Source organism: Balaenoptera borealis (assembly GCF_965194805.1).
Source record: "Balaenoptera borealis genome assembly, chromosome: 15".
In the NCBI taxonomy this organism is placed as follows: domain Eukaryota; kingdom Metazoa; phylum Chordata; class Mammalia; order Artiodactyla; family Balaenopteridae; genus Balaenoptera; species Balaenoptera borealis.
In genome coordinates, this window is record NC_138871.1 from 74398777 (window position 1) to 74426624 (window position 27848).

Here is a 27848-nt window from a genome sequence, read left to right on the forward strand (position 1 = left end):
TAACAACTGACCCTGCAGAAATACAAAGTATCATGAGAGATTACTGCAAGCAACTGTATGCCAACAAAATGGACAACCTGGAAGAAATGGACACCTTCTTAGAAAAACAAAACCTTCCGAGACTGAACCAGGAATAAACAGAAAATATAAACAGACTAATCACAAGCACTGAAATTGAAACTTTGATTAAAAATCTTCCAGCAAACAAAAGCCCAGGACCAAATGCCTTCACAGGCGAATTCTATCAAATATTTATAGAAGAGCTGACACCTATCCTTCTCAAACTCTTCCAAAGTATAGCAGAGGGAGGAACACCCCCAAACTCATTATACGAGGCCACCATCACCCTGATACCAAAACCAGACAAAGATGTCATAAAAAAAGAGGCCAATATCACTGATGAACATAGATGCAAAAATCCTCAACAAAATACTAGCAAGCAGAATCCACCAGCACATTAAAAGGATCATACATCATGATCAAGTGGGGTTTATCCCAGGAATGCAAGGATTCTTTAGTATATGAAAAGCAGTCAATGTGATACACCATATTAACAAATTGAAGGAGAAAAACCATATGGTCACCTCAATAGATGCAGAAAAAGCTTTCAACAAAATTCAACACCCATTTATGATAAAAAACCTCTAGAAAGTAGGTGTAGAGGGAACTTACCTCAACATAATAAAGGCCATGTATGACAAACCCACAACAAACATCGTTCTCAATGGTGAAAAACTGAAACCATTTCCACTAAGATCAGGAACAAGACAAGGTTGCCCTCTCTCACGACTATTATTCAACATAGTTTTGGAAGTTTTAGCCACAGCAATCAGAGAAGAAAAAGAAATAAAAGGAATACAAATTGGAAAAGAAGAAGTAAAACTGTCACTGTTTGCAGATGACATGATACTATACATAGAGAATCCTAAAGATGCTACCAGAAAACTACTAGAGTTAATCAATCAATTTGGTAAAGTAGCAGGATACAAAAGTATTGTACAGAAATCTCTTGCATTTCTATATGCTAACAACGAGAAATCTGAAACAGAAATTAAGGAAACACTCCCATTTAGCACTGCAACTAAAAGAATAAAATACCTAGGCATAAACCTACCTAAGGAGACAAAAGACCTATATGCAGAAAACTATAAGACACTGATGAAAGAAATTAAAGATGATACAAATAGATGGAGAGATATACCATGTTCTTGGATTGGAAGAATCAACATTGTGAAAATGACTATAGTACCCAGAGCAATCTGCAGATTCAATGCAATCCCTATCAAACTACCACTGGCATTTTTCACAGAACTAGAACAAAAAATTTCACAATCTGTATGGAAACACAAAAGACCCCGAATAGCCAAAGCAATCTTGAGAAAGAAAAACGGAGCTGGAGGAATCAGGCTCCCTGAATTCAGTGTATACTACAAAGCTACAGTAATCAAGACAGTATGGTACTGGCACAAAAACAGACATATAGATCAATGGAACAGGATAGAAAGCCCAGAGATAAACCCACGCACATATGGTCACCTTATCTTTGACAGAGGAGGCAAGAATATACAATGGGGAAAAGACAGCCTCTTCAATAAGTGGTGCTGGGAAAAATGGATAGATACATGTAAAAGAATGAAATTAGAACACTCCCTAACACCATACACAAAAATAAACTCAAAATGGATTAAAGACCTAAATGTGAGGTCAGACACTGTAAAACTCTTAGAGGGAAACATAGGCAGAACACTCTGTGAGATACATCACAGCAAGATCCTTTTTGACCCACCTCCTAGAGTAAGGGAAATAAAAACAAAAATACACAAATGGGACCTAATGAAACATAAAAGCTTTTGCACAGGAAAGGAAACCATAAGCCAGACGAAAAGACAACCTTCAGAATGGGAGAAAAATATTTGCAGATGAAGCAACTGACAAAGGATTAATCTCCAAAATATACAAACAGCTCATGCAGCTCAATATCACAAAAACAAACAACCCAATCCAAAAATGGGCAGAAGACCTAAACAGACATTTCTTCAAAGAAGATATGCAGATTGCCAACAAACACATGAAAGGATACTCAACATCACTAATCATTAGAGTATTGCAAATCAAAACTAAAATGAGGTATCCCCTCACATTGGTCAGAATGGCCATCATCAAGATGTTCACAAACAATAAATGCTGGAAAGGGTGTGAAGAAAAGGGAACCCTCTTGCACTCTTGGTGGGAATGTATATTGATACAGCCACTATGGAGAACAGTATGGAGGTTCCTTAAAAAACTAAAAATAGAACTACCATACGACCCAGCAATCCCACTATTGGGCATATACCCAGAGAAAACCATCACTCAAAGAGAGTCATGTACCACAGTGTTCATTGCAGCACTATTTACAATAGCCAGGACATAGAAGCAACCTAAGTGTCCATTGACAGAAGAATGGATAAATAAGATGTGGCACCTGTATACAATGGAATATTACTCAGCCATAAAAGAAACGAAATTTAGTTACTTGTAATGAGGTGGATGGACCTAGAGTCTATCATACAGAGTGACGTAAGTCAGAAAGAGAAAAACAAATACTGTATGCTAACACATATATATGGAATCTAAAAAAAAAAATTGGTTCTGAAGAACCTAGGGGCAGGACAGGAATAAAGACGCAGACCTAGAGAGTGGACTTGGGACATGGGGAGGGGGAAGGGTAAGCTGGGATGAAGTGAGAGAGTGGCATGGACATATATACACTACCAAATGTAAAATAGGTAGGTAGTGGGAAGCAGCTGCATAGCACAGGGAGATCAGCTCGGTGCTTTGTGACCACCTAGAGGGGTGGGATAGGGAGGGTGGGAGGGAGATGCAAGAAGGAGGCGATATGGGGATATATGTATACGTATAGCTGATTCACTTTGTTATACAGCAGAAACTAACACACAATTGTAAAGCAATTACACTCCAATAAAGATGTTGAAAAAAAAAAAGGAATGCTATGACAACAATTATCTTCACGTTTTAGAATACGCAGGGCTATGTGGTCTGGTCATTCACCCAGAAATTAATAAATCATGTCTGCATACTTTCTCTGTATATGGTAGTTATGGTCTCTGTCCTTACAGCTTCGGAATTATTAGTAAGATATTTTTTCCCTCCCATGACTTCATCAGTTCTCCCCAGCGCCTTATAAGTGCGGTGTTTAGCCAACCAACAGCACCTCTTCAAATCTTCTTGCATATTTTGTCCCCATTGATCCCCTTCCCTGTGCTTGTTCTATTTAGGTCAGTTAAGACTCAGAAAAGACTGTTTCCTTTTGGTGAAATGTTACTCACCTGACCTGAACATCTTAAAAAAATTAAAATTGGAAATCCAAGGAAGGCATTGTGGATCTCTTTTGTGATGACATTATTTTTCCATGTAAGCAGCTTGTTCAGACAATTAACAATAGTGATACTGTGGCTTATTGTTTTGACCGGGAAGGAGAAATTGCCTGATGGCATTTAACTGTCCAATTTAACTTAAGGTATTGAAGTTGTACTGGAAGTCTCAGTGTGTAGAGCTAATGGGTAGCCCCCAAGCACATCACCCCTACCCACATAACCATGTGCACACAGTGTTCTCAGCTACCCAGGCTTCCTTGGGGTCTATATTACTTTATTATAGATTATGGCAGTGGTGGCTTATTGGTCTTATAAATCCACCTACACTAAGCTTCTGAAATCACTGTCCTGATAGATGGTCTGAGTCTTTAGATTGTCACACTTATGTTATTTCTGGTTATGACTATTTCTAGGCAGCAAATCTTGGAGTAGAGGAGCTGGCTATTACTGGTTTGTTGTATATGTTATGCTAGAAGAAAGGTTGCTATTCTGCTAGACACTGTGTTTCCGTTTATTTTAAACCATTGATTGTAACAAATCCTTAGCAATAGATATAGATGAGTTATCTCTTGGCCATCTTTGGGAGAAGGCCAGGAGAGTATGGATTGTATTGTTAGTTCTTTTACGACATGTACATTTCTCACCTCCAAAGGTAGACTGGCAAGTTTGGTCCCTAGGAAAGGGCTGGATCTAAAGCAGGTACCCAGAAAATAGTTAATGGGTTAACTAATTAATATGTTTTTTATTTGGACACAAAGTAGTATTGAAGGTTTATTCTGTCTGGAAAGGAAGATTCAGATCCACTGATAATTATGTAGCCATGGCCAGACGGCATGTGCTCAGGGAGGCTGCACATTTCAAAGGATACAGTTAAAAAGGCTTCTGGGTTGAACACAAAGATGAATGATCTCTGCAGAGTTTTCTGGGATGGCTACAAATAGGGTGTTGGGCAAATGAGGAAGAATGATGAGAGATGACGCTAGAACGGGGTAGTTAAGGGTGAGACCCAGAAGACCTTGATATTTTCTGGCTAAAGACTTTCAGCTGTGTCCTACAAGCAATGAAACATTAAGAACTTACAAGACCAAATAAAATAGATAATGCCTGATCATATTTGGATTTTAGAAAGATTACTTTAACAATTGTCGATGGATTGGAAGGTGGCAACAGTGGAGGAAGGAGAGGAATGATAAAAGAGTATTTCCATAAGCTAAGACAATAGCCATGGTGTTATGGACTTAATTGTGTCTCCCGAAAATTCTTAGGTTGAAGCCCTAAATCCTAGAACCTCAGAATGTAACTGGATTTGGAGATAGATCCTTTAAATAGGTAATTAAGTTAAAATGAGGCTGTCAGGGTGGGTTTCAATGCAATCTGACTTGTGTCTTTAGAAGAAGAGGAGGTTAGGACACAAGATACACACCAGGGATGTTCACGCACAGAGAGAAGGCCATGTGAGGACACAGGGAGAAGGCAGTCATCTGTGAGCAAAAGAGAGAGGCCTCGGGAGAAACCAAACCTGCTGACACCTTGATCTTGGGCTTCCAGCCTCCAGAACTGTGAGAAAATAAATTTCTGTTGTTTAAGCCACCCAATCTGTGGTATTTTGTTGTGGCAACTATATTAGCCAGATTTCTCCAGAGAAACAGAACCAACAGGGTATGTCTGTCTGAATGTTTGTTTATCTATCAATTTATTGTAAGGAATTGGCTCACATAATTATGGAGACTAAGCTGGAGACCCAGGAGGGATGATGGTGTAGTTCCAGTCTGTATAAAAAGGCCTGAGAACCAGGAGAGCAGATGATAAAAGTTCCCAAAGCCAGCAGGCTTGAGACCCAAGAAGAGCCAATGTTTTAGTTCAAAGTCAAAAGTAGGAAAAGACTGATGTCCCAGCTCAGGCAGTCAGGTAGAAGGAGTTTCCTCTTACTTGAGAAAGGGTCAGGCTTTCTTTTCTATTCAGGCCTTCAGCTGATTGGGTTTGGGCCGCTCATTAGGGAGGGCAATCCACTCTACTTAGTCTACTGATTCAAAGGTGAATCTCATCCGAAAATGCTCTCACAGACACACCCAGAGTAATGTTTGGCCAGAATATCTGGGCACCTCATGGCACAATCATGTTGACACATAAAATCAATCATCACAGCAGCCCTAGCAAACTGTTACACATAGCAATAGCCAGTGGAACGCATAAGAGGAGATGGATTTGAGAAATATTTTAAGTGGAATTATAAGGACTTGGTGACTGATCAGATGTGAGGAGTAAAGAAGAATGATGAGTCAATAATATCTTCAGTATTCCTATACCAGATGATGGAGTGGGTGATGTGCAGGGAAAACTTAATGCATGCACACACACACACACACACACACCAAACTTCTATTACACATGTATAAAAGTTAAGGCGTAAATTGAACTTTAATCACTTACCCAGAGTTCACAGTTCTTTGTAGCTATTAGGAACAAAGCTGTTAAACTGGATCTATGCAAACTAATACTAAAGGTAAAAATGATGCATTGAACTCATGAGAGAGACCTTGAGCTCTATAATCAGAACATTGTAACTCATTTTGCATAGATTTTATTTTTTGTTTTGTATTTTTCTCCCCCAGCCCCCATTGGATGAGAAGCCCTGCATTAGAGAGGAATATGAGTGTAAGTGTGTGCTTTGATTTGCATACAGGAGAGAATTCCAGCCAGGCGGGTTAACCGTATGTAAAAATGGTTGTCAAAGCCTAGTTTTGAGGGAAGAGAGAGAAAATCTATAGGAAATGGTACATGAACTTAAAGGCACAAAGATCTGGGGCCATTTTGACCGAGAACAAGCAGACACACACTCAGTGGTCTTGAGGTCATTGGTGTTTGATATCTGAGTCATCAGTAAATGGTTACATGTGATGGTCAGGTCTACTGTTCAATTAGGTAGAGAAACAATAGGCAGGTTTTGGAAATAAACAAAATATAAAAGAGGTTTGCAGTAAAACTCAAGTATGATGTTAAAGCCATTGGCAGGGGAGTGAAAATGTTGACTGGAGTCCCCTCAGGATTGGACAAAGGGGCCAGAGTGGGGTCAGCGAGGGAGAAGGGAGACTTCACACGCCCTGGCGCCCCAGACCGCTATGAGCAGCCCCGCTGCACCTGCCAGGGGAGGTGCCGAGCTGCAGAATATCTGCCCTGAGTGTTTTTCTCTCCGCGATTTCCCACCCCCACCGCACAGTCCATTGGCTGGTGTAGGTGGGGGATTGATGAGCCTCAACAAACAGAAAATATGGGGGGAATGAAACACATCTTGTCATAAGAGGCTTTTGCCTTTCCTTGTTATTTGAAAAGCTGCAGCTTCACCTTCAGTCCAGTTGCTCTTCAGGTGGTCTACTGGGTGAGATGAATTGGTGGGCAGAAGGGTGGACGCCTGTTTGTTGAGAGAGTGATGGCTTAGTTTTGAGGAGCCACTGGCATTCGGCTGTGCAAGGGACTGCTCCCTCTTTGATCTTTCATCTGTTAGTACAACTGCAAGTGAAAACTCACAAAGAATTGCATTACAAGCCATTTTTTGGTAGAACTTACATGTGATACAGGGAAGTTGGTTCTACATAAGCTGCTGACAGCCTTTTGTGAGATAAATTTACCCTTGATTACAGGTCTTTTAATCAAGGGTAAATTTATTTTTACCCTTTTTGGGGAGGGGGTGGGAGCAGGGAGAGAAGGTAGAAGAGTGGTGAGCAGATATAAATGCAGGGTAAGTCATTTGTCCTGTTAATAGAAAAAGCAATAGCGGTATTTATGAGAACTTATCTCCACAACACACATATATACATACATGAAAGTATTTACCATGTGGGTGAGCTTGGAAGCAGACTGTGCCCTGGTTGAACTTTCAGGTGACTGCAGCCTTGGCTGATGTTGATTGCAGCCTTCTGAGAGACTTTGGGATGGAAGATCTGGCTAAACCACACCTGGATTACTGACTCACAGACACTGAGATAATACACTGTGTTGTTTTAAGCTGCTAAATTATGGGGTAGATTGTTACACAGCAGTAGATAACTAATATACCACCTAAGATTTTGGATAAGCATAACTTCAACTGGGGACTAAGCCAATTACAGCAAAGAGATTTCTGTTGACACTAGAAATACTCAAATTCAAACTATTGTCCCCATCCTCCCACCTCGACCCCTACCTGACCAGTATTGCATGTGGCCCTTGACAGGTTGCTATGCCACATCTTAGTTTAGTCAGGTTGAAGAAGTAAAGTGATGGTCAAAGTTACTGATTTCAAAGACTCCTTTGGTTATACGTTAATCTTAAGACTGTTTTTTTGGTAAGAAATTAGACCTAATTATTACAGTGAATGGTACCTAAAGCTGATAAAGAATCAGCTAAGCCACACTTACCAGCCCATTTAGGAACATCAGGTTAAATAAACCATTAATAGGAATGAGCCCTGCAAAGATAGAAAAAATGTAAGTTAAAGCATAACAGCTCCTTTTTAAAGAACCTCTTTTTTTTTTTTTCATTCCCACATCCAAATATGACAGTTACTTCTTGGCATTTTTCCTCCTTGGGGCTTAGGATGGTCAGCTGTCCTGAGGCCATGGTAATAGTTGTACTGTTAGTCCCAGGCCTTGGGGCTCTGCAAAAATTTGTATGGACGTCTGGACAGAAAATGACTCTCCTGCTACCACAAAGTTGCCAGCTCTGGTACCTGCTTTGTTTTTTCTTCTTCTTCTTCTTCTTTTTTTTTTTTTTTTTTTTTTGAGTATGATTGATGCTCTTTTTTCTTCTTGGGGGTGAGAAGAGTGATATCCTACTTAGTCTAGAAAACTTAGTCTAGAACTGTGCTGTTCATTAGAAATATCCAAGCCACAAACTCTAGCCCCATATGTAATATTAAATTTTCTAGTAGCCACATTAAAAAATAAAAAGAAACAGTTGAATTTAATATTAATAATTTATTTAGCCCAATATATCCAGTGTCTTATCACTTCAATGTGCAATAGTTATAAAAATCATTGATTAGATAGCTTACATTTTTTTCATGTTAAATCTTTAAAATCCAGCATAGATGTTATTGTACTTACAACACATATTAGTTCACTCCACCCACATTTCAAGTGCTCAATAGCTGCATTTGCTTGATGGCTGCTGTACTGGATGATGCTGGTCTAGCGTGTGTCCAGAGCAGCCCTTGCCTCTCAGGCTACGTAGGACCCACCTTCATGCCACTCTGCAGCCTCCTAATGAACTGCCGCATTCTTTCGGCCCCATGGTCTTCCTATTCTGTTCCCTCCTCCTCTGTCAGCTCTTTCAATTTTCTAGCTTTCTCATGCTGTATAATTCGGCTATACTTGGGGATGATAATTCAACAGCAGGTTCTTGGGATGCTCCTCTAAAGCTGTCTTTTGAAACAGGAAACATAATAGGATATACATTATGGCAACATTCAAACTGTTCATCAATTATCCATTACATCTGCCATCTCCCTTCTGCCAATCGAGGTAACTATGTTGTTACCAAAAAAAAAAACCAACATTTTAATTATAATCCAATCAGAAGACGCATCCATCATGTAGAGTGCTTTGGCATGTTCTGAGAATTTAATTTTTGCACAAATAGTGGAGCAAATGCTGCAGAGAGGAAGGGGCTGGCTTCTTTCTTCATTAATTCAGTTATTCAAAAAATACAGAGCACTGGCTAGGCAGAGGCATTGTGTTTGGTGGGGGACACAAAGTTATATAGATCCTGGCCCCTGCTCTTGGGAAAGTCACAACCTGAAAGTGGAGTTGAGCCCTGAGAAGATGCCCAGCATGGCCACGTGCCTCCACGAGGGCTCTAACTGGGGCGATGGGGAGACATCTTGGAAGAGGCGAACTTGCGCTAAGTATGGAAAGTTTGGGTCGGGTTTTGATGTGTCACCATGGATGAGAAGGGAGAGGCGCAGAGATGATTTCAGAGACTGGCATGATTCTGTGACACAGAGAGGCAAAACCATACATTGAAAATATGTGCATGGATATATCTTTTTGACAGGCTGAAATGGCAAGGGGCTGGGAGGACCCTGTGAGCTGTGAGCTGTGAGCTTACACAACTAGTTCAAGCTAGATTGTGGTAGGATTTTCCTGTGGCACTAGGAGACTATATCTCATTTTCTCGGCTGGGTGGAGCCAAGGAAGATTCTAAGCAGAGCTGTAAGAAGATCATAGCTGTGCTTTTGGAGGATGGACCTGAAATGTGTGTGCATTTGTGCACGGAAGTCTGGGGGGGAGGAAGCAGCGGGGAGGGCTCCAAACACTTTGTCTCTCGTGGGAACAAACAATATTAAAGTAATGGGTTTATGCATTTTTTGACCTTTAAAGAATGGTATTTTCAGCAAACTTCCTCCTCCCCACCTCGCCCTTGTTAAATATTTCATCTCAACTGGAAAATACCCACAACAATACTTTTTTTTTTATGGTTTTAGCCTTTCAGTAATAAACCAAAACAAACAGTGGGGAGCTTAAAAGGCCTTTCAGCTGAGAAAGATGAAAGCAGATGCCTCTGGTTTAGATTATTGTTAGAAAGCACAAGAGTCCGTTGCTTCTGGAAATCCTGTGAGGAAGAGCGAGCAGGAGGAAGAGCTGGTGCCATGACCACCCCATCCCTGACCTGACACTCTGATGGTATTTCTTACTCACCCAGGGTGTGTACATGCTTCCAAGAATCTCATTATCTGAAGTGGGATCTTGCTTCCCTTCCCTGTAGCTGGAACCCTCTTGTTTTTCAACCTGTAGGGAAAGCCCCAGGGAGGGAGATGAAGACAAAGGTACTCATTTTTTCACAAAACTACTGAGGAAACAGCAATGCCTTTATGCTTTAATGATCTGGGTGCAGCAACAAAGGTAGCTTCAGGCTGGAAGGGATGGTTTCTTAATGCAGCTCTTTGCTTAGACCACTGACTTAGGTGCGTTTGTCACTATAACATTGAATTGTCCAGAGCTCCAGTTTTTTAGCAACAAGCAAACATGCATTCCTTGTCTACTTACACTGTTCCTTCCCACGAGCCTTTGTTCAATCCATTCCTTCCACCCAGAAAAGCCTGCCAACTCATGTTCAGGCAACATTTGTTTGGCCAACATTTAATGAGAACTTACTGTGTGCTGGAGCCCAAGGATTCAGAGGCAAATAAAACGTAGTCTTTCAAAAGTGCATGGGCAAATACACAGGTGCTAAAATATCTTGTGACAAGTATCACGATTGGCAATGTCTTTAAGACTATGTGGGGACTTCCCTGTGGTTAAGAATCTGCCTGCCAGTGCAGGGGACATGGGTTCGAGCCCTGGTCCAGGAAGATCCCACATGCTGTGGAGCAACAAAGCCCATGCACCACAACTGCTGAGCCCTTGTGCCACAACTACTGAAGCCCACGCGCCTGGAGCCCGTGCTCCACAAAAAGAGAAGCCACCACAATGAGAAGCCCACGCACTGCAATGAAGAGTAGGCCCCCCGCACTGCAACTAGAGAAAGCCCATGCGGAGCAGCGAAGACCCAACACAGCCAAAAATAAATAAATTAAAATAAATAAATTAAAAAAAAAAAGACTATGTGGACCGCCAGCCTGCAAGGTCAGGAAGTCTTCTCAGAAGAGAGGATGTCTTCTTCTCAATTAATGACTTAGGAGCTAACCTCCTTCCAAGACCCATCCACATTCAGCACATCTCTCCTGACCTTGTGTCTTCTTTCTCTGAGCATTGCCACTTATCCCTCATGTGCTTTTTTTTGTTTCCACACATAAGTGAGATTATGTGGTATTGTTCTTTCTCCATCCGACTTATTTCACTTAGCATAATGCCCTCAAGGTCCATGTGTGTTGTTGCAAATGATAAGATTTCCTTCTTTTTCATGACTGCATAGTATTCCTGTGTGTGTGTGTGTGTGTGTGTGTGTGTGTGTGTGTGTGTGTGTGTGTGTATACATACCACATTTTCTTTATTCATTCATCCTTGGTGGACACTTAGGTTGTTGCCATGTCTTGGTATTGTAAATGATTCTGCATCAAACCTAGGAGTGCATATATCTTTTCAAGTTTTTTTTTGTTTTCTTTGGATAAATACCCAGAAGTGGAATTGCTGGGTCATATAATAGTTCTACTTTTATTTTTTTAAAGAACATCCATACTGTTTTCTGTCGGGGTTGCACCAGTTTACATTCCTATCAGTGGTGCCTGGGAGTTCCCTTCTCACCACATCCTCGCTAACACTTGCTATTTCTTGCATTTTTGATAACAGCCATTCTAACAGGTGTAAGGTGATATGTGGTTTGAATTTGCATTTCCATGATAATTAGTGATGTTGAGCATGTTTTCATGTACCTATTGGCCATCTGTATGTCTTCTTTGGAAAAATGTCTATTCAGATCCTCTGCCCATTTTTAAATTAGATTGTTTGTTCATCGTTAAATTAGATTGTTGTAATTTTGTTATCCTTTGCTGTACAGAGAAGCTTTTTAGTTTGACGTAGTCCAACTTGGTTATTTTTGCTTTTGTTGACTTTGCTTTTGGTGTCAAGTCTAAAAAATCATTGCCAAGGCAGATGTCAAGGAGCTTACCACCCATGTTTTCTTCTAGGAGTTTTTTTGTTGTTATATTTATTTCTTTTTCTGGTTATGTTTATTTTTTAGACTGTTGCCTTTCTCTTTATTGGAACAAACAAAGTAATGGGCTTATATATATTTTGACTTTTTAAAAAGAATAATTACAACAATTTCCTTATCCCCCAAGTCTTTGTTAAATATTCTTTATGAACTAGGTAGCATATGATATCACTTGGGGTAGGGGTGTCCATCAAGACTGGGTTAGGTTAAGTGAGCTCATTCCTTCATTCTCTCATTTAATAACCACATTTTAAGCACCTATATGTTTTATGAACAAAACAAATCATAGTCCTTCCCTCATGAAGCTTATATGGTAGTGGTAGCATAATACAATAGATAAAAATATAAAACAAACAAACAAAACTTGGTAAGAAGCACTGTGAGCCAAAATAATGAAAAATAAAGCTTTGGGGAAGGTGGGCCTATGATTTTTCTTTTCTCATACTGTGCTTATTTTCATAAATGTATATGTTGGCTGCCTCCGTGGTCCACAGGGAAGATTTGATGCTGATGGATGTAGTGCAGGGCATTATAGGAGTGGCTCTGAGCCACACAGGGGGCTGTGTTGTGGATGAGTAGTGGGCACAAGCTTGGATCTGCTCTTAGGGAGTCTTGCTGAGTTGATGTTAACTCTCAAGATGTCCTGAAGCAGACACCTAGGCATCCAGAGCCCCATGAGGGTCCCCCAGGGTCACACGCCTCACTTCCTCAGAATGCTGCTCCCTTTCCTGCAGGGTGTGCTGGGACATCCCCAAGCTCCTCCTGTGCTTTCCTTGTAAATGCAGCAGAGTTTGGGGCCATTAGAGACGCCAGCCAAAAAAAGTGAGCAAGTCAGCTTTAATTTCTGACAAAGGTATAAATTAAAAGTACAAAGTATGTGCTTTGAAAGAAGGTAAATTTGAGTGCTGGGGAGAGGAGGATTTAATGCAGGATGGTAAAGCAACACCCGCCATCCCCATGATGATCAGAGCCTGGTTTCAAATGGATTTCTCTCTCTTTCCCCAAGTGACAGACAGAAAGGGCCAGGCAGGCTACCCTGAGTAGTGAGGAATGTTTGCCATTTGCTTGGTATAGTTGGTATAAAGAACCACCAGATAACTTATCATATTAAAGCAATTTATGACCTTGTGCGTCTGGTGGAAGACATTTTTTTTTCAGTTTTATTGAGATATAATTGACATATAACATTGTATTAGTCAAAGTGCACAGCATAATGATTTGATATATCTATACGTTGCTAAATCATCACCACAATAAATCTAGTTAACATCCGTCACCTCACATAATTACACTTTTGTGTGTGTGTTGAGAGCTTTTAAGACCTACTCTTTTAGCAACATTCAGATATACAAAACAGTATCGTTAAACTGTAGTCACTGTGCTGTACATTACATCCCCAAAACTTATTTATCTTATAACTGGAAGTTTGTACCTTTTGACCCCCTTTTCCTTTTGAAGTCTGTTTAAAGTGAGGCTTAAAATGCCCCTCATTCTTTTTTTATATAGCTCAAGCTTTAGCAGTAAGCTGTGAGGCTTGAGTAAATTCCAGAATTGGGAGAGGTGTCCCACAGTTGGAGGCTGCAAAGAGCAAGACACTGTGTGTGGTGACATGCTCTGCCTCTCTGGGTCACTCTCAGGACCCCAGCCAGAGTCTCCCTGGACCAGGCCCAGATGGAACAGCCTGACCAGCTGGCACAGCGGTCGGCCTTTCTTGTGTGTTAGATGTGAGATGTGTGCGGTGAACCATCTGACAGCCAACCAACATGCTCTAATTGGTGGCCGCTGGGTGCCCTCCCCATGCAAGATTACCATGGGGCTAGACAGCCTGAAGGAGTGAGGCGGACGCCACGCTCGATGCAGGCAGCGCGCCCCGGAGGGCTTGCTGATGGCCGTGAACCTGCAGCTGGCCTTGGACAGTGGTTCTCACCCTTTGGTGTGAAATAAGAATTTCTAGAGGTTCTTGTTAGACTGGATTCCTGGATCCCACCCTGGGAGATTCTGATTTATTGGGTCTGAGTTGGGATCTAGAAATGTGAACTTTTGGCAAGCACTCCTGGACATCCTGCTGTATGTAGATGAAAGCAGTTTGAGAAGCCCTGCCTTTATGCAGCTCAGCCCTATCTTTTTTTTTTCTTTTAATCTACTAGGAGCTTTACTTTTTTAAACCACTTTACTGAGATATGATTGATATATAAAAAGCGGTACACATTTAATGTATACCACTCGATGAGTTTGGGAATAAGTATACACCTGTGAAACCATCACCACCATCAAGGCCAGAAGTATACCCATTACCTCCCAAAGTCTCCTTCCATCCCCTTTATTATTATTATTATTATTTATTATTATTTTGTGGTGAAGAACATTTAAGATCTACCTTCCTAGGAAATTGTAAGTATACAATACACCACTGTTAGCCATAGGCGTTGTGCTATATAGTAGATCTCCAGAAGTTATTTATCCTACATAACTGAAACTTTGTATCCATTAATCATCATCTCCCCATTTCCTGGTAACCACCATTCTATTCTCTGCTTCTATGAGTTTGACTATTTTAGATTCCACATATAACTGAGATCATACGGTATGTCTCTTTCTGTGTCTGGCTTATTTCACTCAGCATAATGCCCTCCAGGTCCATTCATGTTGTCACAGATGGCAGGATTTCCTTCTTTTTAAAGACAGCCCAGTCTTTGATGGGAGTAAATGCTGCAGGGTCCCAGGAGCAGGACTGCTGGAGTCAGCTTTTTATAAGAGTCTAGCCTTTCTCTAAAGGAATTATAGCCCTAATTCCTACAGCAGTGGTCCCCAACCTTTTTGGCACCAGGGACCGGTTTCGTGGAAGACAATTTTTCTACGGACGGGGGTGGGGTTGGGGGGTGGAGGGGAGGGTTCAGGAGGTAATGAGAGCGATGGGAAGCGATGGGGAGTGGCAGAGGAAGCTTTGCTCGCTTGCCTGCTGCTCACCTCTTGCTGTGCGACCCGGTTCCTTACAGGCCGCGGACCAGCACCAGTCTGTGGCCCGGGGGTTGGGGACCCCTGCCCTACAACTATGACCACAGTGAGGTGGTTCACAGTCAGTGTTGGCAAAGGTGTCCCCTCCTTGATACAGAAAAGGAAAGCCACTCAAAGGAGACAAAAGGAGGAGCTTACTGAAATACTACAATCATTACTACTGCTATTACCAATACTTAAAATTGTGATAGTTTATTGGGAGCTACTATAGCTCATGTACTGTTCTGAATTCTCTGCCTCTTTACTGTGTTTAATTCTAATGAATAATCTTTGAGGTCTGTATTATTACCCCCATTTTACAGATGAGGAGGCTGAGGGAGAAAGTACATAATTTGTCTGGGGTCACGCAACTGGTAAATGAACAGTTCATGACTAAGGAACCCCAGTGTGGAGGCCTCCTACTGCATGAAAATGACATGGCACTGGAACAAGAGAACGCTTTCCACTTCTGGTCTTTAATTTTCTCACTCATAAAATAAGGGGTTTGGATTTTATGACCCCTCAGCTGGTCTGACTTTGTTTGTCCAACCTGTGCAGTCAAACAGGGCCCTGCGATCCAAAGGGTCCTAGGCTTGGTTTCATGCTCTGCTGTTGCCATCTTGAAATTGCTAATAATTTTTGAACAGGGAACCCCATGTTTTCATTTTTCACTGGACCCTGCAAAATATAAAGCTGATCTTGGCTCTCAAGGGCTCTTCTGGTTGCACTGTATTTTTTTCTCAACTCCTTTATAGATCCTTAACAATTCCCTGTGCATCCTTGGCCCTGAAACAGCCTTTTGCAGAGGCAACGGAGCAATGGGCTTACCTGAGCTTCACAGTGAGTGGAGTTTCTGGGCTGGTGATGAGTGCTCACGGTGTGTCTGCAGGGGCTGATGGTAGACGGCTGGTGAAGCAGAGCACACAGAGCGCTCTTAGTGGCTAAGGGTGGTATCTCATACAAACAGCCACATCCCTAGCCAATCGCAGGTATTGTGAGTGTTATCACTAAGTGGCCCATCTACAGCAGTCCCTCACTGCAGAAGACGGATGAGGGCTCAAAGTTGAAGTTAATGAATTCAGTTCTCCCAGAAAGGCATTTTGGGCCTTTGCTGGCGGCCCCTCACTCCTTCTTTGGCCCTGGTCCCCACCTCCCCCACTTACTCACCAGCAGCCCTGCTCCTAACACTCTGGACTCCCAGGGGTTTATCCCCATGCATGTTGCCTGGAACAAGCTTTCCAAAGCATTGTTTTCTTCCTGACAATATCTAGTGTTACTACTATACACACAGTGCACAAATTCATCACACTTGCTGCTGAAAAGGTTTGGCTCAGGAACAAGTGAAGGAAATGGTTATTGAGTGCTTATCATGTGACCTCCTTACTCTCTTCCCCCAGCTCTTCCTCTAAGTAAAGTCTGAGTCCCACTTAACTTCTAAGGAAAAAAAATTAAAGGGTACTTATCAGGGTTAATAACTTAGATTCCTATCAGCACCAAAACAAAAAATTCAGACACAGACAGTCCATCCAAAGTGTAGGATAAAAGGTTCATTCTTCACACCTTGATGCTTATAGGCAGAACAGAGATAAGCCATGAGGGAAGTGTGTGCATGTTCCTGTGTGTGAGTGAGTGTTAGTGTGTGTGTGTGTGTGTGTGTGTGTGTGTGTGTGTGTGTGTGTGTAGACTAGGAAGGCAAAGAAAGAGATGACCAGTTATCTTGCCTTAAGTGAGGCATTTCCCATTCCTTCCTCCCTCTCTCCTTCCAGGGTCTAGATCTTTTACAAATAATGTTTTGAACAGTTTCCCCCTCATCTAAGCTTAGCCATCACTTCCTCCCAGAAAGCTGCCTGCACCCAGCCCCGGTCTGGGTCAGAGGTCTACTTTTATCCCCCAGAGCATGCATACCTAGTAGCCTCCTTGTGCTTGCACCCCTCCAAATTGCAGTTGTTTACTTACTCATATGTAGCCTCAGGGGCTGTTATCTCCATACGGGCTGGCAGTGGGACTGTCTTGTTCACTGTTGTAGCCCCAGTGAGGATTAATAAATGTTTGTTAAAAGCATGAATAAACAACATGAGGAGGAGCTCATGGCAACAACTGAGTCCTGGTGTCTCAGGTGTGAAGACAGATGTTTTGAGTCGGGTACAGTGGGGGCAGCTCCATCTGCATGGCCCAGCCAGGAAAGGTGTTTATAAGTCTGTGTTTCCTCAGTGCTTACTGGGTGCCCCATGCAAAGGACTTCACTTACATCACTCTGTTTAATCCTTATAACAACAAAGTGGGTCCTGATTAAGATTTTATGGAGAAAGTAACTGAATCTTGAACTGAATCTTGAAAGATGTTTAGGCATAGAAGACAGAGAAGGGCTTTCCATTCATAGAGAGCAGATTGAGCTCTGTCCCAGGGGTGTGAAAACAGCTCAGGTGAGTGTGTCTGTGGCTGGAAGTCAGAGTGGTGGAGTGAAATGAGATGACAGTGCTGAACTTTACCTGAGCCCTGTGCTCCTGGAGATAGCTTTTAGGAAGTCTCCCCACCCTTTTGTGTTCCAAGAAAATCTAACCACAAAAACAACCACCGTGATCTCACATATTCCTAGATAGGCCCATCTCAATTCTTCTTCATGGCTTCCATAGGACTTGCCCATGACTCCCCGGTTTACCTGTCTATTATCAAATTCAAAGCCCCTTCCTGTTCTTTGATACGTTCCTCATTTGTTCTTCCTATTGCAATAGCCTGAATAAAATCATCTCCTTAGTTGTCTGACACATTTTGTCCTGCACAGGGGTTACATCTGGCAAGGCATAGAGGGAACAGATCATGGGGACCTTGTAAGCCATGGGCAGGAACTTGGACTTCCTCCTGTATGCATGGGAAGGCAGTGATGGGGCTAAAGAGCTTTTAACCGAAGAATGGAAAAGTCAGACACTCACTGTAGAAAGCTCATTCTGCTTTCTGTATGTGATAAGGATTAGAGGGAGAATTAACTAAACCAAAGAAATTTCAAATTCTGATAAGAAAGGATGGGGGGGCTTCCCTGGTGGCGCGGTGGTTGAGAATCTGCCTGCCAATGCAGGGGACACGGGTTCGAGCCCTGGTCTGGGAAGATCCCACATGCCGCGGGGCAACTAGGCCCGTGAGCCACAATTACTGAGCCTGCGCGTCTGGAGCCCGTGCTCCGCAACAAGAGAGGCTGCGATAGTGAGAGGCCCGCACACCGTGATGAAGAGTGGCCCCCACTTGCCGCAACTAGAGAAAGCCCTCGCACAGAAACGAAGACCCAACACAGCCAAAAATAAATAAATAAATAAAATTAAAAAAAAAAAAAAAAAAAGAAAGGATGGGGATCTGAGCTCAGATGCGGTGGGCTATGGGTGATGTGCTAAGGGTGGTACTCTCCAGGACATACATGGTACCTAGATGTGAGACCAAGGGAAGGGTCTAGGAGGGTTCCCATTTGTGTCAGGGTGGTGTCAGTTCACTGGCACCATCAGCCATCATGAGAGAGGTGGTCCTTAATCTGGACCATGGAAAATGATCAGCATGGAGAGCCACAGGTAGGCCAACAGCATGTAAAAGGTTAAAGCAGGTTATGATAGCACTATCAGACACAGAACTTAGAAGCAGATGCCTGCAAGGCTCTGCAAATGTCCTTATAAATGGAAATTAGGGGGAGGAGGCTTAATGCATACATAGCCTCCCTTCATCTAACTGGACCATGGTTTTATTTTTTGCCAAACTATAGTTCTGCTTCCATTGGAAAAGAGATCCCCTAACATTATGAGCCCAGCCTAAATAGCGTCAAGGAAGGCTTCAAGGAAGACGGAAGATGTGGACATCAAAGCACCCAGAGAGATGGCTGTTGTAGTTTTCATTCGGTCCCTCCACTGGTCCATTGTTGGTTAGTGATAATAAGGCCTAATTGGAGACCTGGTTCTGGGCTCCCTCAGCCTCTCACCGGCAAATCAACACTAAGGAAATGTGGGCATTTTATGGCAATCAAAGGGAGAGTTGTTTTTATGGTAGGTGCCACACTTGTAGGCAGTGGATGATTCAGGTGCTTATTCCTCAGGGAGAGAGGCACCTTTGTTATATGTCTTTACAAGCCTGTGCTCAGGCTGGAGCTGTGAACTGTAGACAGCCTGGTGAAACGTTCTTCTCAGTTGTTCTCAAGATATTGGTGTTTTTTTTTTTTAAGTGTTTTTCACACATTAATACCATTTTCAGGCTTTAAAAAAAATTCAGTGTTTGATTGCCTGAAAGCTTAATGTAGATGTAAGCACTTTCCTGGATTCTCAGTAAGAAATGTTACACAGTGATGATGATTCATACTACCCTGGTATCACGAATCTGGGCCTACAGAAAACCCTTCACATAGAGCTCTGACTTCATCTCTTTCCTCTGAGTTTGATATCGCCCCTGTGCATGGTGGCGGCCCAGGGATGCATCAAGCCTAGGCTACACCTGGGGATTCCCCTCAACCCAGTGCCTTCAAGACAGTTCATTTGCTGGTAGCTTCCCAGTTGCTTCTGAACCCAGTCTTCTGCCCTGATATCCAGGCCCAGAGAGCCAGCTGTTCACTACATCTCACCACCTGGATTCTCCTTAGAAATCACAAAACCTGCAGATCTCAGTATCTCAGTATGGAGTTAGTCATCTTTCCTGTCCTTGAAGCCCTCTCGCTCCAAACTGCAATGACTCAAACGTCAAAAGGGGAGCATTCTGAGAGAGATTTCTAGAGGAAGTGATGCTAAACGTAAAGGATACAGAGATATTAGCCAGGCAAACCCTGCAGAATGTGATTGGGCCTGCAAGTAGGTCAGGAATTTGGTAAAGGGCTTCTTCCTGGGTCTGGGGTGGATGGTCAAGCTATACAGCTACTCGTCCAAGATGTCCTCCTACTTGAAGAAGCCACACACAACAAACAGAGTGCTGACACTGAGGTATTGATTGTGCTCTCACAATTCATCTCTCCTTCTCTTCCCTTTCTTCTCTATATTTTCATTATTGATTAGAAGTCTGTTATAAAAATCTGAAGGTCTTGACTTTCTATTAGCAATCTTCATAATTTCAAAATATCCTCTCCTATAAGTAACCAGAGAATGGCAACTTTCCTGAAGTAATACCCAGGTCAGTGACTAAATCCTGTAAATCAACAGAACTGAAGAGGGCCAGGGACTTTGTATGAATTTGTAAGATACAGAGAGAAAGGGAGAGACTGGGGGGTGGGGAAAAATTAAGATGATTGACAAAGGTCTTTTTTTTTTTTTTTAATCTCTACTGGAGTATAATTGTTTCACTATACTGTGTTAGTTTTTGTTGTACAACAAAGTGAATCAGCCATATGCATACATATATCCCCATATCCCCTCCTTCTTGAACCTCCTTCCCACCCTCCCTATCCCACCCCTCTAGGTGGTCGCAAAGCACCAAGCTGATCTCCCTGTGCTATGCTGCTGCTTCCCACTAGCTAACTATTTTACATTTGGTAGTGTATATACGTCAATGCTACTCTCACTTCACCCCAGCTAAACTCACCCCTCCCCGTGTCCTCAAGTCCATTCTCTACGTCTACATCTTTATTCCTGCCCTGCCACTAGGTTCATCAGTACCATTTTTTTTTGTTTTGTTTTTTTAGATTCCATATATATGTGTTAGTATATGGTATTTGTTTTTCTCTTTCTGACTTACTTCACTCTGTATGACAGACTCTAGGTCCATCCACCTCACTACAAATAACTCAATTTCGTTTCTTTTTATGGCTGAGTAATATTCCATTGTATATATGTGCCACATCCTCTTTATCCATTCATCTGTTGATGGACATTTAGTTTGCTTCCATGTCCTGGCTATTGTAAATAGTGCTGCAATGAACATTGTGGTATATGTCTCTTTCTGAATTTGGTTTTCTCAGGGTATATGCCCAGTAGTGGGATTGCTGGGTCATATGGTAGTTCTATTTTTAGTTTTTTAAGGAACCTCCATACTGCTCTCCATAATGGTTGTATCAATTTACATTTCCACCAACAGTGCAGGAGGGTTCCCTTTTCACCACACCCTCTCCAGCATTTATTGTTTCTAGATTTTTTGATGATGGTCATTCTGACCAGTGTGAGTTGATACCATATTGTAGATTTGATTTGCATTTCTCTAATAATTAGTGATATTGAGCATCTTTTCATGTGCCTCTTGGCCATCTGTATGTCTTCTTTGGTGAAATGTCTATTTAGGTCTTCTGCCCATTTTTTAATTGGATTGTTTGTTTTTTTGATATTGAGCTCCATGAGCTGTTTGTATGTTTTGGAGATTAGTCCTTTGTCGTTTCATTTGCAAATATTTTCTCCCATTCTGACGGTTGTCTTTTCATCTTGTTTATGGTTCCCTTTGCTGTGCACGAGCTTTTAAGTTTAATTAGGTCCCATTTGTTTATTTATTTATTTTATATTCATTACTCTAGGAGGTGGGTCAAAAAAGATCTTGCTGTGGTTTATGTCAAAGAGTATTTTTCCTATGTTTTCCTCTAAGAGTTTTATAGTGTCTGGTCTTAAAAAGTCCAGGACCAGATGGCTTCACATGCGAATTCTATCAAACATTTAGAGAAGAGCTAACACTGATCTTCTCAGACTCTTCCAAAAAATTGCAGATAGAGGAACACTCCCAAATTCATTCTACGAAGCCACCATCACCCTGATACTAAAACCAGAAAAAGATATCACAAAAAAAGACTATTATAGACCAGTATCACTGATGAACATAGATGCAAAAATCCTGAGCAAAATACTAGCAAACAGAATCCAACAACATATTAAAAGGATCATATACCATGATCAAGTGGGATTTATCCCAGGGATGCAAGGATTCTTCAATGTATGCATATCAAACAATGTGATACACCATATTAACAAATTAAGGAATAAAAACCATATGATCATCTCAATAGGTTGAGAAAAAGCTTTTGACAAAATTCAACACCCATATATAATAAAAACCCTCCAGATAAATGGGCATAGTAGGAACCTACCTCAACATAATAAAAGACATATATGACAAACCCACAGCAAACATCATACTCAATGGTGAAAGACTGAAAGCATTTCCCCTAAGATCAGGAATAAGACAAGGATGTCCACTCTCACCACTCTTATTCAACATAGTTTTGGAAGTCCTAGCCATGACAATAAGAGAAGAAAAAGAAATAAAAGGAATACAAATGGGAAAAGAAGTAAAACTGTCATTGTTTGCAGATGACATGATATTATACATAGAAAATTCTAAAGATGCCACCAGAAAACTACTAGAACTAATCGATGAATTTGGTAGGGTTGTAGGATACAAAATTAATGCGTAGAAATCTCTGGCATTCCTATACACTAACAACGAAAGATCAGAAAGAGAAATTAAGGAAACAATCCCATTTACTATTGCAACAAAAATAATAAAGTACCTAGGAATCAACCTACCTAAGGAGGCGAAAGACTTGTACTCAGAAAACTATAAAACACTGATGAAAGAAATCAAAGATGACATAAACAGATGGAGAAGTACACCATGTTCTTGGATTGGAAGAATCAATACTGTGAAAATGACTGTACTACCCAAAGCAATCTACAGATTCAACGCAATCCCTATCAAACTACCAATGGCATTCTTCACAGAATTAGAACAAAATATTTTACAATTTGTGTGGAAACACAGAAGACCCCAAATAGCCAAAACAATCTTAAGAAAGAAAAACGGAGCTGGAGGAATCAGGCTCCCTGACTTCAGCGTATACTACAAAGCTACAGTAATCAAGACAGTATGGTACTGGCACAATAACAGAAACATAGATCAATGGAATAGGATAGAAATCCCAGAGATAAACCCATGCACATATGGTCACCTAGTTTATGACAAACGAGGCAAGAACATACAATGGAGAAAAGACAGCCTCTTCAATAAGTGGTGCTGGGAAAACTGGACAGCTACATGTAGAAGAATGAAATAGAACACTACTTAACACCATACACAAAAATAAACTCCAAATGGATTAAAGGTCTTGTTTTTATTTAGTAATTCCTCTTTCTTTCAGAGCTTTGATTTGGGACTTAAGATGTGTTGGTCCATGGTAGGGGAGCCAGCAGCAGCTACTCTATTTATTTGCTCCTCAGTGAAGCCTCTGAGGACAGTAGCTCCTGCTATTTTAGGAGAGGTAATGTGTGCTTGGTGGGAATGGTGAATGGGGAGACTTAGTAAGGAAGGAGATATTTGTGTGGGATAAAGGATTGTTTTTTCAATGTGAATGAAGTATATTAATGAAGAAATATGACCAGTTTTCTGTCTTTTACATGTTCCCAGAGTGATTGTGATCAGTTGAATGATGATATTTCCCATGGCCTTTAATCCACACTACCGTGTCTCCCTGCACAATAGCGTGAAAAGTTGTTTCTACGTGCATGTTATGAACCTACAGTATCTAAAACCCTAGTGCTTGTTGGTGGGAATGTAAATTGTTACAGCCACTATGGAGAACAGTATGGAGGTTCCTTAAAAAATTAAAAATAGAACTACCATGCGACCCAGCAATCCCACTACTGGGCATAAACCAGGAGAAAACCATAATTCAGAAAGAGTCATGTACCACAATGTTCACTGAAGCTCTATTTACAATAGCCAGGACATGGAAGGAACCTAAGTGTCCATCGACAGATGAATGGATAAAGAAGATGTGGCACATATATACAATGGAATATTACTCAGCCATAAAAAGAAATGAAATTGAGTTATTTGTAGTGAGGTGGATGGACCTAGAGTCTGTCATACAGAGTGACGTTAAGTCAGAAAGAGAAAAACAAATACCGTATGCTAATACATATATATGGAATCTAAAAAAAAAAAATGGTACTGATGAACCTAGTGGCAGGGCAGGAATAAAGATGTAGACATAGAGAATGGACTTGAGGACACAGGGAGGGGGAAAGGTAAGCTGGGACGAAGTGAGAGAGTGGCATGGACATATATACACTACCAAATGTAAAATAGGTAGCTAGTGGGAAGCAGCTGCATAGCACAGGGAGATCAGCTCGGTGCTTTGTGACCACCTAGAGGAGTGGGATAGGGAGAATGGGAGGGAGACGCAAGAGGGAGGAGATATGGGGATATATGTATATGTATAGCTGATTCACTTTGCTATAAAATGCAAACTCACACACCATTGTAAAGCAATTATACTCCAATAAAGATGTTAAAAAAACAAAACAAACAAACAAAAAACCTTAGTGCCAAGCAGCCAGGAGATTGTGGTGTAGAAGGCGTGCATGTGTGTGTATATGTGTGTTTGTGTGTGTGTGTCTGTGTGTGTGAATGGGTTGGTTGGACATGTGTGTGCATCAGTGTAGAAGTGTGAGCTCTGTTTCTGTCTGAAATCGTTTGCAAGGTGTTTTGCAAGTGAAGGCCCATTTCTTTATAAAAATAGAATTGCTTTTCTAAGATAGAAATGCTGAGTAAGCAGAAGGATGGCTCTGAGTTTTAGAAGGAGCTTTCCAGAAATTGGTGCAAGGAACTTGCTAATGGTACTGGGAGATAGAAGGAGAGATGCTCAGACCGTGCTGTGTTTTGCATTTCAATCTCTGTGGATCCTCTCTCCCTGCCTATGCATATTTAAAATTCCTTTCAATATATAAATAGGATAATTCTCTCTCCACATCCCCACCAGAGTTCATTCAACAGGCACAAAAAGAATTGCATATCCAGGCCTGTCTTTTCCTGCTTCCTGTTATTACTATTTATTGGTTTTTCTCATCTTCTTTTTTTTCCCCCTCCCATGTTGCTCCCCTTAGATTACACTGTGTTTCAGGATTGACCTGAGGGAGAAATGCCATTTCTTCAAAACAAAGTCGAGCCTGAGGGAGGTGATCTCCAGGCTTGTTCTGCACTTTGGCACCAATCCAGATCTTCCAGAACTCCACTTTGAATAGAAAGCCCTGGGCCTTAGACTATCTGGGTTTTTGCAATCCCCCCATAATGCTGTCCTTTCACAATTACCCATTTGCCCCATGAATGAAGCCCTGGCACTCCCCAGTGTCCCAAAAGCACAGGTGAAAGACAAAATTCATGATGGGAAGGACACTGGGTAAGAATATGAGCTGGGAACTGGGGACCGGTGCCTATGACAGTAGCCAATCAACCCTTTTTCCTAGAAAAATGCTCTAGGAAGCATCTGTTGAGTCTAGTGGTCTTGCTTCACGTTGCTAATGTGAATAATTCAAACATTTTGAAAGAAGTTAGACCATACATTCCAAACATTGTCCAGATTTCAGAATGGCAGTTAGTGAGGCCTACAGGACATGTGTTCTTAGAAAGATGTTCTACATCATTTTGCATACAATGAAAGGAGCACTGAATTGGGATGAGAAGACTTGAGTTCTTCTATACTAGCCTGCCTCTGCTAGTGTAAAGTTTACAATTCACTTCCCATCTTAGATCTCACTTAGTTCTCACTTAGGAAGCTGGCTTTATTGATATCCAATGACTTCTCTGATTACAGCAAAATGACCAACTTTAATAAATTCTTGGGTCATATTTGGTGGCCAAAATATATGTGTAGTGGGGCATAGAATGAGGCACTGACTTGTCACCTGTTATGTAAAAATGTGTCAAGGGCAGGAAGAGTTTTCCATTAAAAAGTGCAATGAGATTGATTCTGGGACTCACTAGGATCTCATTCCATGAGTTGGGCTCCCATGAAGAGTGGACAGAATCCTGGAGCATGTGACCAAGGGAAAATACCACTGCTGTATGACTCAGCGCAGAACCTAGGGGAAGTTAATAGCGATTTCTCTCAATTACAAGTAAGGTGAGCTACAGATGTAACCTTGAAGAACTTTAGAAACAAGCCAGATAGGATATTTCTGAGGGATGAACTTGGGGTGCAACCTACCCCTAGATCTGGTCTGCCTCCTGAGGGAGCTGCTGATTCAGAAGGCTGCTACCCAGACCAGGGGACTGAAGGAGAGACTTCTGTTCTGGTCAGAGCTGGGGACACAAGTGCAGAGCATGAAGATCACAGCTGATGTCTCCACCTGGTAAACATTCCACATGTTTGGCTTCCTCTTCATATACTTTGTTGTCAAATAATCTACTTAGGAAACTGATCTCTGCAAGCCAGGCTGCCCTTGGAGATCCAAGTGATGTGTACAGTTTGTCAGGTTCCAGACCTCAAGAACAAAGCAAGGACTTTCCTTACAGGCCAAGTCAAGTGGTCCTCTGCATCACTCTGTGAAACACTGAGAGATAGGAGAATTTCAGCTCCTCATGTAGAGCATTTGACTTGGAGGGGATCCTTGCTCTGTATTTCCTCCTGCAATGGCCATAATTTGCATATCTGGCCCACTTATGGCTCATCTGACCATAGGTATGGATAAGCACAGGTTGGCCTGTTCCACTGGGCATCCTGAAACACCAGCCTTTCATGGGATTCTGGACACTGACTCCAAAAGTCTTCACTTTTTTATTTATTACAAATATAGGAAAATATACAACCAATACTGAATACAGCTCAAGTGCTGTAGTGAGCTCATTGACATCGATTACCTTATGTAATTGTCCCCAGGTAAGAGTCATTGTCCTTAAAGAATATCCCTGGCACCAAGGGGAGTGTGATGGGAGGGTCTGTATCTTCCCTGTGAATTCATTAACAGCACTCAGGGACATCACCAAAGCCCTATGTTGATATCATGTTAGAAATGAGCCAGACCCTCTTGAAGAAAGGCATTTCCTAATAGGGAGTGCAAGAGGTCAGGGCCTGATCATGTGGAACCTGCTGTGTCTGGTCAGATAGGCAGCGATTCAGGACCATTTTGATTACTGTGAAAGGACTCTCGGCTTTAAATATCCTAGACTGAATGAGGCGCATGCCCGTGATTGGTTGGAGTACAAATTGTACTTTTTGCAAAGTTATTACATAGTAGACCCCTGATACTCTCTTGATTCTCCAAACTCGCAAATGCCATGATGGTAGAAAATTCCCGAATAGAATATGTATGCAGAACGATCCAGATAAGGAAGCACCACAGAGTACTCTTGGAATGCAGCCCTGAATGCAGCTCCGCTCACTCACTACCCATCAGTTTCAGCACCCCAGCCTTTCCACATCTGAGCCTCAGCAAAATTGTAAATGGCCCAAGGCCAGGTGCCTTCAGGGTCTCTTTAGAATCTCCACAATTGTGTAAATGAAATCTGCAAACAGCACAAGTCTATTATACTTGACTAACAAAGCAGACTTGAGGATTTTGGTTGCTGATCTTTTGAACATTCACACTTTCTATTTTTATGTTTGTAGTTTGGTTGGTTTAGGTATTAGAGATAGTAAAGAGCACGGATGCTTGAGCTAAACTGCATGGGATCCAATGCCAGCTCTGCCACTTCCTAGCTGTGTAATCTTAGGCAAGGTACTTAACCTTTCAGTGCCTCAGTTTCTATACATGTAAAATGTGGACAACGGTCAGGTTGTTGTAAGAATTAAATGAATTCATATGCTAACAGCTCTTAGACCTGTGCCTGACAGCAGAAGCACTTTACAGGTGTTAGCTCCTCTTATTGTAAGTCGCCATGGCTGCTAGAGTTGACATCTGGAAGGTGTGCTGAATAGCATGTCCTGCCTGAAAATATGATAATGGCTCTTGTGTTTGCAACTAGTATCTATTAATTAAGAAACCGTCATTTGTGCTCTGTAATTAAATTTATTAAACCCTAACTCCTATCATAACAATAATTAGTTCTTGCTAATTAAATTTATCAAATTCCCCCTGGATTCATATCTTAGGTAAATATTTAGTAGCCCTACACTAATTATTTTAATCAACATGGAGAGTA

The 27848-nt window shown here is 41.7% G+C and overlaps 1 protein-coding gene across 2 annotated transcripts in view; it reads left to right on the forward strand.

Moving 5' to 3' along the window:
• The window catches only part of LOC309612569 (uncharacterized protein), a 452870-nt gene extending 426005 nt beyond the window's left edge, over positions 1-26865 (forward strand). For both annotated transcript variants that reach the window (XR_014235281.1, XM_082358452.1), the window contains one exon: positions 1-26865. This exon is cut by the window's left edge and continues 24960 nt beyond it. The gene's annotated coding sequence lies outside the window, so the exon portion shown is untranslated.
• The last annotated feature ends 983 nt before the right edge of the window (positions 26866-27848 follow it).